The sequence below is a fragment of the Martes martes genome (genome assembly GCF_963455335.1).
Source record: "Martes martes genome assembly, chromosome: 13".
Taxonomy (NCBI): domain Eukaryota; kingdom Metazoa; phylum Chordata; class Mammalia; order Carnivora; family Mustelidae; genus Martes; species Martes martes.
The window spans coordinates 555,716-573,309 of NC_137901.1; positions in this window are offsets into that span (position 1 = coordinate 555,716).

The window sequence follows — 17,594 nt, forward strand, 5'->3', positions numbered from 1 at the left end:
GGGCCGGAGTGGATAAAGCGTGTGGTGCCGGGAGGTCCCCTGCGGATCTGCGGCAAACGGGATGGACTGACCAGCAGCCCCCGGGGGGGATGCGCCTGCTCTCGCCTTGGATCTCTGCTGGGTGACAGCCGTCCCTGGGCACCCAGGGGTGGGGACCGAGAGGGACGTCAGCAGAGCCCCAGGGGTCAGCTCCGTCCTGCCCGCAGACAGCCTGCAGCCCTCCTGGCACCCCCAAGGCTGGTGCTCCGGGAGGGAGAGGGCCTGGAGCAGGGCTGTGGGGGGTGGGCTGGCCCTGAGCTGGGGGAAGGGGCTCCGTGGCCCTCTCTGAGCGCCCTGGATAGCTGGGATCTTGCAGGACGTGGTGTCCAAGCCCTCGGGGTCCAGCCGTGCAGAGGTAAGGTGGGTTTTGGAGACTGAGGGCCGAAAGACCCTGCCCTAGACCTCGGGAGGGGCTTAGCGGACGTCGACCAGTAGGTTAGGGCTGCAACTGGCTGGGAGCACGGCCTCACCGCCGTCTCATTGTCACCTCGTCTTGCTGTCCCCACCGGAGCCCAAGAGCCCACCTGCTGCCCGCCACGGGTCTCTCATCAGCTCGAGCCTGCGGAGGAGAAGCCAGCGCCATCAGAAACAGCGGTGGTGGCGGGGCGGGGGCCAAACAGGGCTCTTTAGGTCACTACCTCAGAGGCGGTGACATTCCTCACCGAAGGGCACTCACGGCTGGATCACAGAGCACCGGCCGCTGCGTCCTCCACACCGTCTGCCAGACGGCCTGCGTGCAGCTTTCTGATCTCTGGGGCGGCGGGTCGGGTCAGGGCTCCCTGGACACAGAGGATACAAGCTCCGGAATGCCGCTCGGCACCGGCTACCTTCTGTCCCGGGTGAGATCTGTGCGAGAGGCCGTGGGGTCCCTCAGTGTGCCGAGCAGGGAGCAGACCCTGCGTGGTACCCAGGGCACTGGGGGCTGCTCTAGCGGCAGCCCTGCCCTGCAGCCTGCGGCCAGCCCACGTTCCCGGAGGCCATGGATGGGACGTCTCGGGACATTTGCTGCTCAGGGTTTGGGGTTCAGAGCGGCCTTTCTGCAGGCAGTGCCTGGACAAACCCCACAGTTGATCAAGTGGTCCTCAGACCCCAGAGAGAGACTGGCCTGCGTGGCGGGGGCACACGCTGCAGACACACGGTGCGCTGTGCTGGGCAGTGGCCCCGACTCACGTCCACCGGGAACCTCAGTCTCTGCAGGTGTAATGAGCTCAGAGGACAGGACTGGAACCCTCCTGGGAGGATGGATGCCACAGACCCCACACGGAGAGGCCACAGGATGATGGAGACAGAAAAGGGGACCCGTGGTCAAAGCCGGGGCTGCCGGCACCACCAGAGTCTGGAAGAGACTGGAAGGGTCCTCTGGGCAGCCCAGCACGGAAACACCTTGACCTCTGAGGGCTGGAATCCAGAGAGAAGGAATTTCCACTGTGGGGCTTGCTTAGGACAGTCAGGGACGCTCCCACACCAGGCTGCAGGGAAGAGGACGTCTGGACCTCGCCAGGCGTCCCTGTCCCAGAGGGGACGTTCCCCTTCTTGCCCTCGGCTCTCTGGGGCGCCAGGAGGCCAGGACAGCACCTCCCAGGCTGGGGCACTCAGGGGTCTGACGAGCAGGTGGCCAGCTGTCTGGGGTGTCCACCACCAGGGCTGCCTGGGACATGGGGCTCTGAATCCTGGGGACCCTGGCTGGTCGGTCACCATCCTGGGTGTTCCAGGGAATGAGGACCCGCCCACCTTCTGCTGCCATCTTTGGCTGAGACTCTGTTTAAAGAACGGTGTCAGGGTGGGGTCCCCCAGCCCACACGCCCAGCCCTGGGAGCCCCAGGAAGGCCCGTCCCCCTGGCAGGGTCTGCTGGTGGGGACCGGGCTCCTGCAGGCTTCCTCTGGGGTGCTGGCCGGGCATGACTGTGGTCAGGATGCTGGGGCTGGGCGGGAGGCAGTGTCGCTCCCCGAGCACCCCGTGCCGCCTGGAACAGGACCCGGTGGGAGGCCTGGCAGGGTGAGCCCCAAGCAGCGGGTTCAGAGACGAGGGAAGCCGGGCTGTCTGACCGGGGGTCCAGCCTCGGCACGCTGCATCCTGGAGCACCGTGGCCGGCGTCACGGCCTCAGTGCGGAGGAACCCGTTCGACTCTGGTCTGAGGATTCAGTGCGTCCACGTGTACGGACACCGACCGTCCTGTCTGCACGTCTGTGAAGAGATGTCTGCACGAGCATCTCGGGGGTCCCCCCGCCACAGGCCCCGGTGTTCTCCTTGATGCACTGAGAACCCAGCTCTGAGAAGGCCCCACGGGCACCGGGGCCCAGCAGCTCTGCAGGGGCAGGGCGAGGACGTGTGCGGGGCAGGGAGCCGCAGCGCCAGCCAGGCCGGCTCTGCCTCCAGGCGTCCAGTTGCTGTCCGTCTGTTTCCGACAGGAGTGCCAGGTTGTTGATGGTAAAGAAAATACTGGCAAAGAGTGAGTGTCTGGTAACTCTGGGGGGCGTGGGGGCGGCCACAGCATCTGGGTCCCTGTGCTTCCCAGCAGAGAGGACTCGTCTGAGCCTCACCCGTGGAAGGAGCAGGGGGCAGTCGGCTTCGGGCAGGTGCGTCCTCAGGAGGCCCCGTCTTCCCTCGGACCCAGGGCCCTCCTCCACCTCGGGGCGCGCCCGTCCACCCGGCTGGATGCCCCGTCCCAGCAGCTGCCCAGCTCCTGAAAGGGGCCTCCCCCCAGGAAGGAGTCTCCAGGGGGTCTTTGGGGAAACCGCTCCCCCGGGACAGCACCTCTGGCCCCTCAGCGGCGGCGCGCACAGAAGTCGCTCTGACCGTTCTGCCTTGGGCTGGAGAGGACAACGACCAGATCACATCAGAGGTCAGGAGCTACACTGAGTTTGGATTATTGTTTTATCTGCATTTAAAAAACATCAACTCACTTAATGCTCTTGTTTTAAGCAAAGGCATGGGGAGTTATTCCTGGATGTGCCCCAGGGGACCCCCTTCGCATTCTCTGAGGTGGCCCTGGGCTGGCCCAGTGGGCTTCCCGCAGGGTCAGGGCAAGCCCAGGACTAAGGCTCCCCAAGGAAGAGGGTCCTGGACACACAGATCATGCCCGGACACGCAGACCATCCCCGGACACGCAGACCATCCCTGGACACGAGGACTGTCCTGGGCAGGCATGTCCTTGAGGGGAGCCGTCCGACGTTGTGACGCTGCTCCTGGGGGTAATTACATGTTGAATCACACAGAGACACTCAGCTCACCCCACGAATCCTACACGGACGCGCTACCTTCCGGCATCTGACTTTCCTAAAGCCATTGCACAGACCTGACTTTGACGTGAGGAATGCCTACGTGTTGCTGGGTGTTCAGGGCAAGATTAAGAGATTATCGTGACTCCGATAATGAAAACATTATGCACGCTGCTGATCTCTGGGGGAGACGGCTCGGGGGACGGAATGAAGTGTCACCCATGACCTCAGCCGCATTTACTGAACTATAATTGCATTAAGGAAACGTTATGGAATAAAGCCCATTTCAAACAGAACGTTGCCTTCATGAGGGGCGACTTTCCTGGCCAGTTACAGAAATGACTGCGACTCTCCAGCCTGATGCCCGACGGGCTTCTCCGGGCCGGTGTGTCGGCGGGAACCTCCAGGAGGGCCCGGCTCCCCGCGGCTGTCTGGGCCTCCCCTCCCAGACTCCGCAGTGGTCGGAAACGCACGGACCCAAAGCCTCCCAGGCCTCTGGCCTCCCTGGAGGCGGGAGGGGGCGTCAGGGCTGCTGCAGAGGGTCCCCCGCAGGGTGAGGCTGCCTCCGTCTCCCAGCCACGCTCCCGCCCCGCCCCACCCCTGCCGTCGGCACTGGAGTTCGCTTTGTGCCCGGAGCCCGGAGCACCGCTGCCTCCTCTCGCCACTGGAGGCTTTTCAACAAATGAATGAGAAACGGATGGACGGCAGGAAGCTGTTAAACCAGGAAAAGGCCCTCTTTTCCTCTCAGCCTCGAGCCAGACACTCAGCTGCCGTAGGACTCAGTTTCCCTGTCTGTCGAGGGGCAGACGGTGTCTGCGGTGCACCCCGCTCCCAGGCCATCGCCGTGTTGCCCAAACCACAGACCCGTGCCCCGTCTGTGGATCGTGGGCCGTCCCTGCTCTCCCCCGGGCACAGGCCAGAGTGGGCTCTCGGGAGAGGAAGTCGACAAAGGAAGCCACTCACTTTCCTTTGCTCCCCCCACACCCACACGCGAGAAGCTAGACTGTGACGTTCACGGCAGCTCTTCGGAGCCCCCTCTGAGGCCAGTGGCCCGACCGCGGCAAGGGTCAGCACCAGGCCCTGTTTTCGGAGGGGAGGCTGGCTGCCCGGCCCGTGGTCCTGAGGGCCAGGGCCCCCTCTGGGGGAGAGGCTGGCGCTGGGGCCCGGGGATGCAGTCTGGTGAGCGTCCTGAGCAGGGCTGGGGCGAGGACGTGCGCCTGAAGCCCCTCCTCCTGCGGTCACCAGCCCAGGCCACTCAGGCCCCCTGGGCTCCCGGCCTCCCTGGGACCAGCATGCTAGGAGGCCTCCGGGAAGTCACCGCGGTGGGGGGCGTGGCCGCTGGGATGTTCGTCCGGCCTGCGGCCCTCAGGCTTCACAGGGGACCTTCCCGCAGCCCCGGGCCTGCGCCAGCCCCTGCGCAGCTCCAACCCTGCCCAGACCCTCAGGGGACTGTGGCCTCAGGGTGAGAGCAGGTGAGCTCCGCTCCCTGGCAGCTGCCTCCTGCGGAGAAGAGGAGGGGAGAGGAGGGGCGGGCAGGGCAGGCTTGGCCGGAGCCCGCAGGTTGTTCCTCCCCTCCCCCGTCCAGACAGCAGCGATGGGAGCCGTGGCCCGTGTTGAGGCCCTGACACAGGGAGACTCTGAGCCACCTGCCCTGAGGGGAGATGTGGACGCGGGGGTCCTGCCCAGGGGAGGGGGGCATCCCCGTCCCGTCCCGTCCGTTTTGGCTTTGGAGCACCCGTGACCAGGCCCCAGTGCTGTTGGACACGGAGCTTCTGTGTGGTCTCGGGAAGGCGCTCCAGCTTCCTGACGGTTTTCCTTCGGTTTACCTGCGGACGGCGGACGGCGGGGCAGCTGGTGTCAGCCGCGGGCCGCCACCCCCAGAGCCTCTGTGCCCTCCGTGCACACCTCTGCGGCGCACCCTCACCCATTCCCTGGCCGGCCCCCACGGACCAGGGCAGAGCGTGGGCTGGAGGCCACAGGATGCCTCCCACCATCCCCGCTGTCCCACAGGCAGCCCGGCGCCACAGTGTCCCCATCTGTGACAAGGGACGCTGGCAGTTCTGGGAACACCTGGACAGTCACCTGGGTGGCTCCAGGCTGCTGGTCTCCCAGGGTCTCACCGGGAGGCAGGGACAGGAGGGGCCGCTGGTGAGCGGCGGTACTGGGGCAGGGCCCGGCCGGCCATCACTCCAGCCGGTGACGTGGTGCGCGCCAGGTTGTGACACTGCTTGGTGGTGGCGTCGTGCCGTCTAGCAAAGCCGTGTTCCGCAGGGTCCGGCTGGCGAGCTGTCCCGTGTCTGCGGAGCTCCCTCGGTCTCCGCAGGCGGGGGTCACGGACCCTCCCCGCGCCCTGGGCACAGTCAGGCGAAGCCCACGCCCGTCGAGCTGGCGGAGGCACGAGTGGGCCCTGGGCGGCCGGATACACAGCTCATGAATTTCCTTCACTTCGGGAACGCGCTTCTGGAGAAATTTCTGTGTCTGGACGGGAGGGGGGGTGCGTTCAGGAGCAGACGCTCTGCTCCCGTGAGGGTAAGTGGCAGGGGTGTGGGTCGAGGGTCTGGAGGTGACCCCCCACGTGGGAGGGACCCACAGGGAGTCCCGGGGCCCGTCCCAAGCCTGAGGTGCAGGGCAAAGAGTGGGCAGGAGCGCCGTGTCCTGGAGGCCACAGCTGGGGGCTGGCAGTTGTGGGCCCGACCCTCTGCCTGCAGAGGTGTGTGGGGTCTGCGGGGGGGCGGCCTGCTGGGACCGGGGGGGGTGCGTCTAGACCAGGCTCCCACCCTGACGAGGAGAGGCCAGTGTTTCGGCGAGTTCGGGGTCCAGCCCGGGCTGTGGTCCTAAGGCCCCCCTGGAGGCTGCGCGTGTCCGGCAAGCACGTCGCGGTCCCTCTTGGGCCCTCAGCCCACCCCACGCTGCGGCCTCTCCCCAGGCAAGACATCGCTTCACCCGCCTCCCCCCTTCAGGGAAGGAAACGGAGGCCTGAGGTCGCCGCTTATTCGTTCCGTGACGACACGGTCCCCCACGCGGGTGGGGGGCGTGCACAGGCCTCCTCTCCCGACAGACCCGCCGCGTCTTGGTCGCTTGCGCCCGTCACCTACAGACCCCAGACGGGGTGCGTTCCCGGCGCCGTGCGGGCCTGTAGGAAGCAAGAGGGCCTGTGTTCACGGGGCTGGCCTCCCCCGGCGGCCCCGGCTGCGGACCCTCTGCCCTTCGGACGGGAGCGGAGGGGCAGCACCGGGGGCACCAGCAGAGGAGCCCCTGGGGGACAGTTGAGGGCCTTGGGGCTCCCCCGGGAGGGTGTGTGTCATCGCAAGAGGCCCGCTGGGAACCCCTCACGGGTCCCACCGCCTTGACGGAGCCGCCCCGGAGCCTTGCTGCTCCTCTGAACGTCTGCCCGTCCTCGCCCCTCCTGCCAGGTGCTGGGCCCGCTGGGGCCTCCACGGTGCTGGGCCAGCCCCTCCCAGAGGCCCGCTTTGTTCCAGGCCCTTCCGAGGGCTCTTGCCAGGGAGGGGCAGCCGCTGGGACCTGGCCGCCAGCCAAGTGGGGCCCTTCCAGAGCCAGCCGGGCCCACACAGCCACCCGCAGGCAGACGCGGGCTCCCGGGCTGCTGGCGGCTCGCCCAGGGCAGGAAGTCGCTGCCTGGGAGGGTGAGGTACGGGGGGGGGGGGGGACGAGCGGGCAGGTGAGCACTCATGAAGGGGGGCAGACACCCCTTCCATGGGCCACTCCAGCTCCTGGGCGGGAGCCCTGATGAAATGAAACGTTTGGGACGAAGACCTGCCCGGCTCAGGTGGAGACCCGGTGATGCTGGGGGACGGGAAACACGGCACGGGCGCATCTGCGGAGCTCCGCACGCCCTGAGCCCTCACCCCTCGGACGCCCTCATGCACAGCAGGAGGGCCCAGGGCAAGGGCGCGGGGCAAGGACCCCGTCCGCAGGTGGGGCCGGAAGCTTGTGGGAACAAGCCCGTGTTCTCCCCTTCCTGAAGAGGTTTTGGCGTCCGGCGCTTTGGGAAGCCAGCGAGGGGACGGGATCAACCGGCAGGGGCTCAGGGACGGGGCCGGCGTCGCGCATCGCCGTGGTGCCGGTGGCCACGGGTGCCGCTGAGGCGGGATGGGCACGCCAGAAGCCCGCAGACACAGGACCGTTCCTGAGCGGCGGGGTCCTCGGCCCTCGCCCCCAGCCTCCTGCAGCCCGGGCCCTTCCTCCGCTGTCTCGCCGCAGGCCCGGGAATGCTTCCTGCCGGTGTGGACCCACTGCCCCCACAAGCCCTTCGAACAGTGCAGGCTGCGGCCGGATGTGCAGGCGGCAGGGCCCCAGGGGCGCGAGAGGGGCCGGCATGGGCTCCAGGGACAAGGGAACAGGGACACCGGCGGGCCGCCCACCGCAGGCCGAACGGCACCACCGGGGACAGGGACGGTGGACACCCCGCGGCCCCTGCCCCAGCTCTGCCGTGGGGACTGTGCTTGCGTTGCGTCCCAGGGCTCCGCCCCGGCTCCAGCCCACTTCCCACACCGGTACCCCGCTTGGTGAACTGCCTTTCCTTCCCCCGGCCCACATCCTCACTCCCTTACCCATGCCCCCAGACTGTGGATGTTCAAACCCCGGCGTTCCCTAGCGGGGCCCGGACTCATGTGTTCCTTCCGCTGGCGCCGAGCCTGCCCGTGTGCTCAGGCCTAGCAGCCCTGGGAAGTCAGAACGGCACACTGACCTGGGGGGATCTCACCTTCAGCAGGTGCTCAGAAACCACGTGAGCTCGAGTTCCAGGCTCCCGGGGCCCCGACGTTGGAGTCAGAGGGGTGAGGGAGCACGTGCCAGCTCAGCTCCTCGGGCTGCCGGCCCGGGTCCATCGTGAGGCCAGCGGTCGCCGTGCCGTGAGGCCGAGTGTCCCCTTGGTGTCCAAAGGCCTCTCATGTGCTTACATCCCAGGGGGGTCTTAAGAGCGACCTTGAAGAAGGCGGCTACCCTGTCTCTCGGGGCCACAGAGCGATGGGGCCAGGGTGCCTCCAGAGGACGGACCTCCTGCTAGCCACTGTAGCCTTCACAGATCGGCTCCCCGAGGCGGAGAAAGGACCCTGCGCTCTCTGCCTGGAAGGGCCTGGAGAGGGTCAACCTCAGCCCCGTCCATGTTTTCTAGTGCTTCCAGGTGATATCCGTGCAGCCTGCCTCCCTGAGCGGCCACAGCGCGTGTGCCAGGAGGGCCTGCTTAGGTCCCGCTTCTAGTCGGGGGCAGCGGGGGCCTGCTCCGCGAGCTCCAGGCGGGAGGTGCTGCCGGGCCTCCGTGCCGCTGCATTTGGCAGGGAGTAGGAGCCGCCGGCTGCCAACAGTGTCCAGGCGGCTTCAAGGGAGGGGAGGGCAGCCCTGAAAGCCGCCACGAACACGTCAGAAACGAGATCAGTTCCAGGATCGTGGTGTGGGCATGTGGTTTTTCTCCTTTATCACCCGGTCTGGTTCTTGAGCTCGGCCTCCCACCGTGGCACTACTGGCCTGTGGCCCGGGTGACTGCTGTGGGGGTACCCGGGGGCTGGGGGGCACCCCGGCCTCCGCCCATCAGTGTCGGTAGCCCCCCAGTCTGGGCACCCAGAAGCGTCTGCAGAGGGTGTGGTGTTCCCTGGGGCTCCGTGCTGCTGGTCCAGGCCTCGGCCGGGCGGAGAGGCTGCCGAGGCCCCACGCTCTCTGCTCTCGTCGCCGATTCCCTCCGCCCCGTGTCTCCTTCAGTTCCAGACGGGACAGGCGCTGGGGATGTCCCCTCCTCGGCTGCTGCAAGCCCACGAGAGCTGCTGGGACAGGGGCAGCGGGCAGCCGGCCTGCCTGTGTGGCCCCGTCTTGGCGTGTTTGCCTCGGAGCCTGGACAGCCGCTCCCAGGCCTGGCCTCCTCCCAGCATGCATCCTTCCCAGGAGCCGGGCGCGGCCGGAAGAGGCCCGCAGAGGCCAGGGGCCTCCCGAGGGGTCTCCCTGCGGCCTGAACACAGCCCGTGGGCGTGTCGGAGTCGGTGCCCGCCCGAGTGGAGAAGGGACCGATGCTTCCTATAGTACTGCTGCGGCATCAGCGTTTGCAAGGCTGCCGCAGAGACACTCCAAGGGTAGAATCCAAAATAGAACGTCTAGACAGACTCCCACCGTCTGACCTTTTCTGCATTTCGTGGTCCACCCGATCTGGCCAAGCAGACGGGTGAGTAAGCGGCGGCTCACTCGGCACCCTGTCACCGGGCCTGACGAGGCCCAGGTCACTGCTGTAAATTTCAGTCTGGCCGCCCCGGCGACGCGCGGCTGCCTTCCCCACGGGGCTCCTGTGTGGTTTCCGAGCCGCGATGTGTGTCTGCATCGTCAGGCCTGACTTCAAGTGTGCTAAGTCCAAAAGCCCCCGGGCTGCTGAGACACAGAACTCACTTTCAGCCGCAGGACCCCGGAGTTTCCATAAAACATGGAGAGGAAGGCGGGACAGGACTGGGTCTCCCCGGCTGGGAGGAGCCTTGGCGGCTGGCACCTCGGGAGGGCCGCAGGGGCCCAGGCACAGCCAGCCTCACGCACACAGTCACGCTGGGCTCGGGGTCCCTGCCGAGCCGAGTCTGGGCCCCGGGGGAGCAGTCTGGTGTGGACGGGTCTCCGTTGTTCTGAGCGAACTCGAAGTGCAAACATTCGGCTTTCTAGAACCAGGGGCTGATTGTTTCCCCCAAACTTAAGACTTTGAATGTCCGACTTCCGGGCAGGGCTGGGGCCCCGTGGCTGTGCTGGGGGAGCGGTGGACCCCATCCCTCGTAAGCTGCCAGGGCCAGCCGCTGAAACTCCTGTGGGAGCTAAGGGAAGGCCCAGGCCATCGTGTAAGGGGCGGCCGCCGACTCAGCCCCCTGCCCTGGCTGCCTCCATGAGGGCCCTCGGGCTGTGGGCTCGGGGGCTGCAGCCTGTTCTGGGCACCTGGGCACCATCCAGAAACGCTTGTGGGTGTCACAACGGGGGCCGGCCGGGGCCGGCACCCAGCAGGGGTGGGGCCGGGCGCGCTGAGCACCTGCAGAGCACAGCTGCCCACCCCCCGGGAGATCTACACCCCCGTGTCCTGAGTGCTGATGCTGCCGGGGTGGCCGCCGCTCTTCCCGACCTCACTCGGTGAGGCGCCCTGGCCCCTGGCTCCCGTGGCTCCCCTCTGAGCTGAGCTGAGGGGATTAGACCTGACAAGGGATTAACATTCAGAACATGAAGAGAACCCCTGAAAGTCACCACCACCACAAAAAACGTTCAAAAATGGGAAAAAGACTTGGAACAGACATTTCTCCAAAGAAATACAAATGGCCAAAAAAGACATGAAAAGATACTCAGTATCACTCATCGTCGGGGAGCTGCACGTGAGAACCACGAGGCCCCGCCGCACACTCAGGAAGACGGCAACGGTCGGGAACACAGGGCACGGAGCACGCGGGGAAATGGGGCCCCTGCGCGTTGTTGGTGGGAACGTAAAATGGTGCAGCCGCTGTGGAAAACGGTAGGGCGGGTCCTCACGACACTGAAAACGGAGTCACAATTTGATCCGTAAATTCTACTTCTGGGTACAGACCCCCCAAACGGAAAGGGGTCTCGAACAGATAGCTGCACAGCTGTGTTCGCAGCAGAATGATTCCCGACAGCTACCGCATGGAGGTGACCCGGGGTCCACGGACGGATGACTGGAGGGCAGCGGTGGCCTCGGCATCTCATGGAGTCTTAGTGACCCACGACGGGTGCGGCAGCACAGCGGCCCCCGAGGACACGGTGCCGAGGAAAACGAGCCGGTCAACGTGAATGCATGTAGGGCCCCGATCTCTTCTCAGTGCTTGGGGTGGTGGAGTTTGTAGTCTGTGTATTCTGACAGTTTTTTAAATGGCAGAAAAAGGACACGTGCAAAGAAGCGGCTGGTCACCTGCGCTCCGTGTCGCCACACCTGCTGCCCTGGGAAGACACAGGTGTGCTCACTGCAACTTCAACGTCTTGTGATCCCGGGTGCCTTCTCCTAATATAACTGTTACATGTGCTGTTGATGATATCAGTCATGTGGAAGAAACTGACATTATCCAAAATGTAGAAGTTCGTCTGCAAAAATTTGAGAAAGGATCTCGGACTGCAAAGGCTCATCCTTTGTGAGGTCTTTGGTCCCTGCTCTGACACTCTGGCCTCCTGGACAGGGAGGCCCGGGTGAGCATCGGGGGAGGTTCCGGGGGGCGGGGCTGGGGCTGCCGGGTAGAAGTGGATCCCCCCAGGGGGACACCCATGGAACCTGCTTGGGAGTAGAGTAGCTGGCTCCAAGTGAGGGACCCCCAGCTCTGAATGAGGGACCCCAGCTCTGAGAGAGGGACCCCCGGTCCAAGTGAGGGACCCCCAGCTCTGAATGAGGGACCCCAGCTCTGAGAGAGGGACCCCCGGTCCAAGTGAGGGACCTCTGGCTCCAACTGAGGGACCCCTGGCTCTTAGTAAGGGACCCCAGGAGGCTCCGAGTGAGGGATCCCTGGCTCTGAGTGAGGGGCCCCTGGTTCCAAATGAGGGACCCCCAGCTCCAAGTGAGTGTTCCCCAGCTCTGAGCGAGGAACCCCTGGCTCTGGTGAGGGACCCCATCTCCGAGTGAGGGACCCCCGGCTCTGAGGCACAGCATGCCCTGGGATGTGACAGGCCCTCCCACTATGGAGGTGCACTGGGTTTGAACCCAGTCACTCGGTCCCACGTCTGATGGTTCGAAGCAGACAACGTCACAGCTCGGGACGCTGCTTAGAAACGGGGCTCTGGTCAAATGTGGTGTACAAGGGGATGCCCTCCGTCAGAGGCCCCGACTCCCGGAGGCCCGGGCAACGCCCCACCCCAGCAGACCCTCCAGGACAGGGACAGGGACAGACAGCAGGTGGGAGATGGAATGACCAGCCCAGGGGGTTCCCGGGGGCCACAGGCCACGTGCACCCGCTGGAACTTCCCACCCGCCCGATGGGACACCTCCAATCACCTGTCTAGGGGGACGGCCCAGACTGGCTTCCAGACACCACAGCTGGGAGGTGTATGGACTTGTCCTTCGGACGGCAGGACCCAGGTCCCCTAAATGCCTCCCAGGCCCTCCCCTTCCTCGTGCCTCCGACTGTAGCCCTGACGCCTTTGCCCCCGCAGAGCACACGGCAGCCCCGAGGCCTACTGGAGCTCCAGGCGTGACGTGCCACGGCCCCCGGCAGGCCCACTGGCAACGGCGCCAGCGTGACCTCCCCTTCAGGCTGGTGATCTCGGGCGAGCACGCCCTCACACCTTCACCTTCTGGCCCCACGCGGTGCCTGGTGACCCTGTGCACTGACGTGCTCGCTGGGAGATGAGAGAGAGGAGCTTCCAGCCAGAAGCCTCAGGTCCCGCCTGGTTCTCAGTGACCTCTGACTCCGGACCTCTGGTTTCTGAGGTCCTCTCAGTCCTAACGGTCAATGTTTGCGTGCCGTCCCCCCACAGTGGGAGCAGCCCGCCACCCCCCACCCCTATGGGAGCTGTATTCTCCCTCCTTCTGCGGCTGGCCCTCATGGCCTTGCCCGACCGCGTCCTGTCCACCCCGCCCAGTTCCTGTGTCCCTGGGCTCTGCAGGCCCCGCTCACCCCTGCTTCAGCTCTGCTTCCTCGGGACTCGAACACCTGCTGTGCCCCTGGGCCCACAACAAGCCCGCCACGCCCCCGCTGGGTCCGAGCTCCCACGGAGGCACCAGAGCTCCCAAACCGGAGGCTGCATTCTGTTGACCCCACACCGACACTGCCCGGTCTCGAGCCTCCTTGCCCACCCCCATGCCCTAGGACGAAGGGCGACTGGCCATCCGTCCCTCCCAGGCCGCCCCGTCCCTGCACAGGGTCCAATTTTCCAGAGCCTTCCACGTCCATCCCCCACTGCGCAGGCCTCTCCCCGTGAGCTGAACCATGCCACTCCTACAGCTCCAGCTAAAATACCCCTTCTTGAGGACGTGTGTCCTGACCCTCCTGTAGGCTCCTCACCAACCTAGAAGGTCTCCGTGGCGAGGTTAGTCCGTGGATCAGGTCTCACCCATTCCTGGGGACATGTCCTGGGGGCTGTGAGCCCTGGGGACTCACAGGCCTGACGGACAGGTCAGGGTGCAATTGCCCGGCAGGCCCCTGGGGGGCAGCTTTCCTGCCCCTCGGAGGACAGTGCAGGGGTGACCGCCTTCTACAGGAGCGAGCCACCCACAGAGGGGACCCCCCAGGGATGCTATCACTTCCCCCCTTTCCACCTGAAATCACCTCCCAACAAAGCCGTTGTGTCCAAGCTCCATGGGGCCACACTCAGCACACAGGTGGCCTGTCTCACGCCTTGTGACGGCAGCGCTGTGAGGCCACACGCCCGGTCCTGTGCCAGCTGAAGTGCCCACGCCAGACTGAGCTCAAGAGAACAAACAGCAAATCCACAGAAAGGTCTGGAAGGTTTACTGTTGGGCTCACTGGAGACGTCTCTCAGTTCTGAAGGACGGGGGACAGCCCAGCCCCCTGCTGGGCATAATGCTCCCCATGTCCGTTCTGTTATGGCTGGAGCCCCCCGGGAGCGGCTGCCTTCTCATGCTCCGGGGGGGGCCTGGCGCTCCTGCCGGGCTGCTCTGAGGCCCCTGGACCCCACGCCGCCGTCCCGACTGCTCACGGGGTTTGTGCACGGGGGCCTTCTGTACCAGCCGCGTCTTAGCTGACGGGAACTGGACGGGTCCCCTGCAGGTTCCCAGGACAGCCAGGCACCCTCTGCAGAGAACTGGGGGGCAGAATTTAACTGTCCGAAGGGTCAGGAGGTGGACTCACTCCCATGGCCAGACAAGGCAGGTGCCTGGGAGGGAGGCTTTGCTGGGAGGGGACCAGGTCTGCAGGGAGCCGCGGTCCGGGCTAGGTCCTCCGGGTCTTCACACGTCCCCCCGCTCCCAAGGAAGACCCGGGGTGCGTGTAGAGTGATGGCCTGGGCAGGCCTCGTCCAAGCCCCCATCCGGCGTGGCCCTCCACACCTGCTTCCTTGTCTGCGGGCGTGGGGCCTCCGTGGCACCTGCGGGGGTGGGGACACGGGTCTCAGTAGGAGCAGCCCTGCCGCTGAGCCCTCGGGTCCGGGAGAGCCCGGGCTGGCTGACCTTCTGTTGGGTTGAGCCACCCAGTTTGCGAAAATGTGTCATTGCTGCCCGGGACACAAACACAACAGTTCAACAGGAAAATGTGCCTCCTGCGGCTCCAGGACACTTCTGAGCCCTATATGACAGCAGCCCCGTGGCCCCGTGGCCATCGTCCCCAGAAGGAAAGGCTCAAGGACGGGCACAGCCTCGGTGCTGCTTCTCAAGGGGAAGGTTTCATTTGCTTCTGCTCCAGGCTCCTGGAGAGACGACGCAGGTCCGCCGGGAGCAGCGGCAGACGGGACTCGCCGCTGACGTTCTGCGAGCATCAGTGTCTCAGGACCACGTGGGGCGGGAAGCGGAGGCGTCAGGTTAATGACAATCCGTCCGTTGCCGACCACGGCTCCCCTTGGTCTTCACTAGAGACCGTTCACTGCAGAGGAGGACGGAGGCCGGAGTCCGGACCATGGAGGGGTCGAACCGACACACGTCCGCATCCCAGCCCCCCGGGGAACGAGGGGGTCCCCAAGGGCACGCTGGGTTCCAAGGGCACAGGGGAGAGGGGCAGAGCCTGCCGCGAGCAGCGGGTGTGTCCATGCGTGTGACTGCACGTGTGTCTTCCGTGTGCCGGTGTCAGCCCATGCCTGTGTCTGCCGCACGGTTCCCTTCAGAGAGGGTCCCAGGAATCACCCTTAGACCCTTCTGGGAGACCGCTTCCTCTCGCCCTTCCTCTCTCCCTTCCTCTCGCCCTCCCTCCCTTTCTTTGTTTTTTAAGATTTACTTATTTAGAGCGAGAGAGTGTGAGTGGGGGAGCGGCAGCGGGAGAGCCAGAGACTCCCAAGCAGGCTCCCCACTGAGCACAGAGCCTGACGCGGAGTTCGATCCCACGACCCCGAGAGCATGACCTGGGCCGAAACCAAGGGTCAGATGCTTCACTGACGGTGCCCCCCCGGCGTCCCGCGAGACCGCTTTCTGATTCTGGAACAGCCCACGCGCTGTGGGTGCTGTTTTCGTGGGCGTGCTTGGATTTTGAAAAACGTGTTTCCAAAATGAACAGGAAGTTGTCCAACTACAAGTGATTTGGTTCCAAAACTCCTCCTGCTCAGGGCTCCGCCTGCAACGTGCGGGGGGAGGGGGTGCTTTGTCTTGCCCACGGCGGGGGTGTCTCTCGAGGCTGGAGGCAGGAAGAGGGGAAAGGGGTCTCTTTGGTGTCCAAGAGCTCAGACCCACGCGTTGGCCACCTTCCTGAAGTTTGGGGCAGAACAAGGCTCGGACTCGTTCACACTAACGTGTGAATGACTGATGGCCTTTTAATGGTGCACATACATTTGCATTTTTAGGATAAGATCCTATTAACCCAAATAGACCTCTAATTGGTTGCATTCCCTGGGGGCTTGAGTGGACGCCTCAGGGAGCAGACACTGGAGGGGAGGGGGCAGAGTCAGCCTCCATCAGTCCCCAGGATCCCCAGCTGCTCCCCACATCTGAAGGCACGGCACCCTGTGCTGCGGAAGGTGGCGGCACGCGCAGTCGGGATTCCGCAGGCTGGCAGACATGGAATGCAGAGCCCAGCGTGGCCGGAAGGCTCAGGGGCTGGTCCTCCCTAGCCTCCTTCCAAACACCCCTCCTGGGACTCCCGGCAGGAGTTCCTCTGCTGGAAGGGGGGTGTGTCCTACAGGTGTGGGCGTTTTGTCCCGTCCTCCCATCTCCTCACGTCCTGTAACACTGGGGACCCCAGCCTGGGCTGCCTGGTTCCTCTGGCAACACGGGCAGAGTTGGGGGCTCCGAGAGATGGGCTCTGTCCCCCTTCCCGTCGGCTGCCTCGAACTGCTGGGTGGCATGGGGGCCAGGCTGCCCCTGAGGCTGGCCAGGTGTTTGTAGTCTGTGTCCCCTGGGTTTGGAGCTGGAGGAGGGGATGGGGCTGTTTCTCTGAGGGTCCCCGAAGGAAGGGCCGCTCGCCAGGGGCCTGGCGGGTTGCCTGATGTGTCGCCAGGGGCGGGCTGCCTGAAAGGCACCGCACCGCACCGCACCCCTCGGGCGGAAACGGCGCAGCTGGGGTGGGCCAGCGTCTGGATTCCCGAGACGCCGCCCCCTCCGGTGTGCTCACTAGTGAGCTGTTACTGCCGGAACCCGGCAGCCGGGGGGAGAGCGAGCTGGGCGTCCGGTGTGAGGGTGAGAACGGGGTCCCGAGATCCAGGCACCCCGGGTCCTGGGGTCTGCTCGGGGACTGAAGGACAGAGGAGGGTAGGGAGCTGCAGGGAGGGGTCTCCTCCTGCTCCCCACCGTCCCCCAGCTGGTCTGACAGCGTGGCACCAGCTGGGGGCCACCGCCCTGCGACCCTCATGCCTCTGGGGCCGCCAAGCCCTCACTGTGGAGATGTGGTGCAGGTGGGCCTGCCCGCGCGGTCACGGTGAGACCGACATACTGCTGCCGTCCCACGACCCAGAAGGGCCAAGGGGCCACCAGGCTTCTTACAGGACTGCCCTTCCCCGCCTTCTCTGCCCACCAACCTCCCGCCCCAGGTACCATGGCCCTGGCTCATGGGAAACCCTCCCCGAGGCAGAGCCCAGCGTGAACCTGAGGGCACACGGGGCCTCTTCCCCCTCTGCCGCCGAGGAAGCAGCGCGGGGCTGTGGGTTCGCCCGAGACGCTGTTTGGGGAGCGCCAGGGGCCGGTTGCTGGTTGGTGACCGGGACGGAGCAAAGTGTCGCTGAGCCGTGCCTGCCAGATTGCTGGCTTGGCCATGCGGGCCTCTGGCCCCCAGGGTGAGGGGGCGCAGGGAGCAGAGGCCTCCGTTCTGGTGCGACCGGCTCCCACGGATCCTCTCCGCACCATGGCGGCCGCGGCCCGTCTCAGAGCCCACCCTGGACCCCGCGGCGCAGGAGGCCGGTGAGCGAGTAGCCTCTGGCAGGGCTGTCGGCAGACGGCTGCAGCGGGAGCAGAGGCTGAGACCAGTTTCCACCCTGACCGCCTGGGGCCCTTCTTCTCTCGTCCTGACCCTGCAGGCTTCCGGCGCCCCTTGCCGATCGACGTGACTGCCTCCTCCGCGCACACCCCTGACGCAGGGCAGCATGCGGGCTCCTGGGGTGCACGGATGTGGCCGGTGGGCCATTGCCACATGGTGGCCGCCAACGCGGGCCGACCGGCCACTGCTCCCGGACCGTCGGCAGCAGCCGCACATGCGCGCACGTGTGTGTGTGCCGTGCGTCCGTGCCACTGACTCGGAAGACTGCTGGGCATTCAGTTCCGAATCTGGGCAGAAAAATCATTT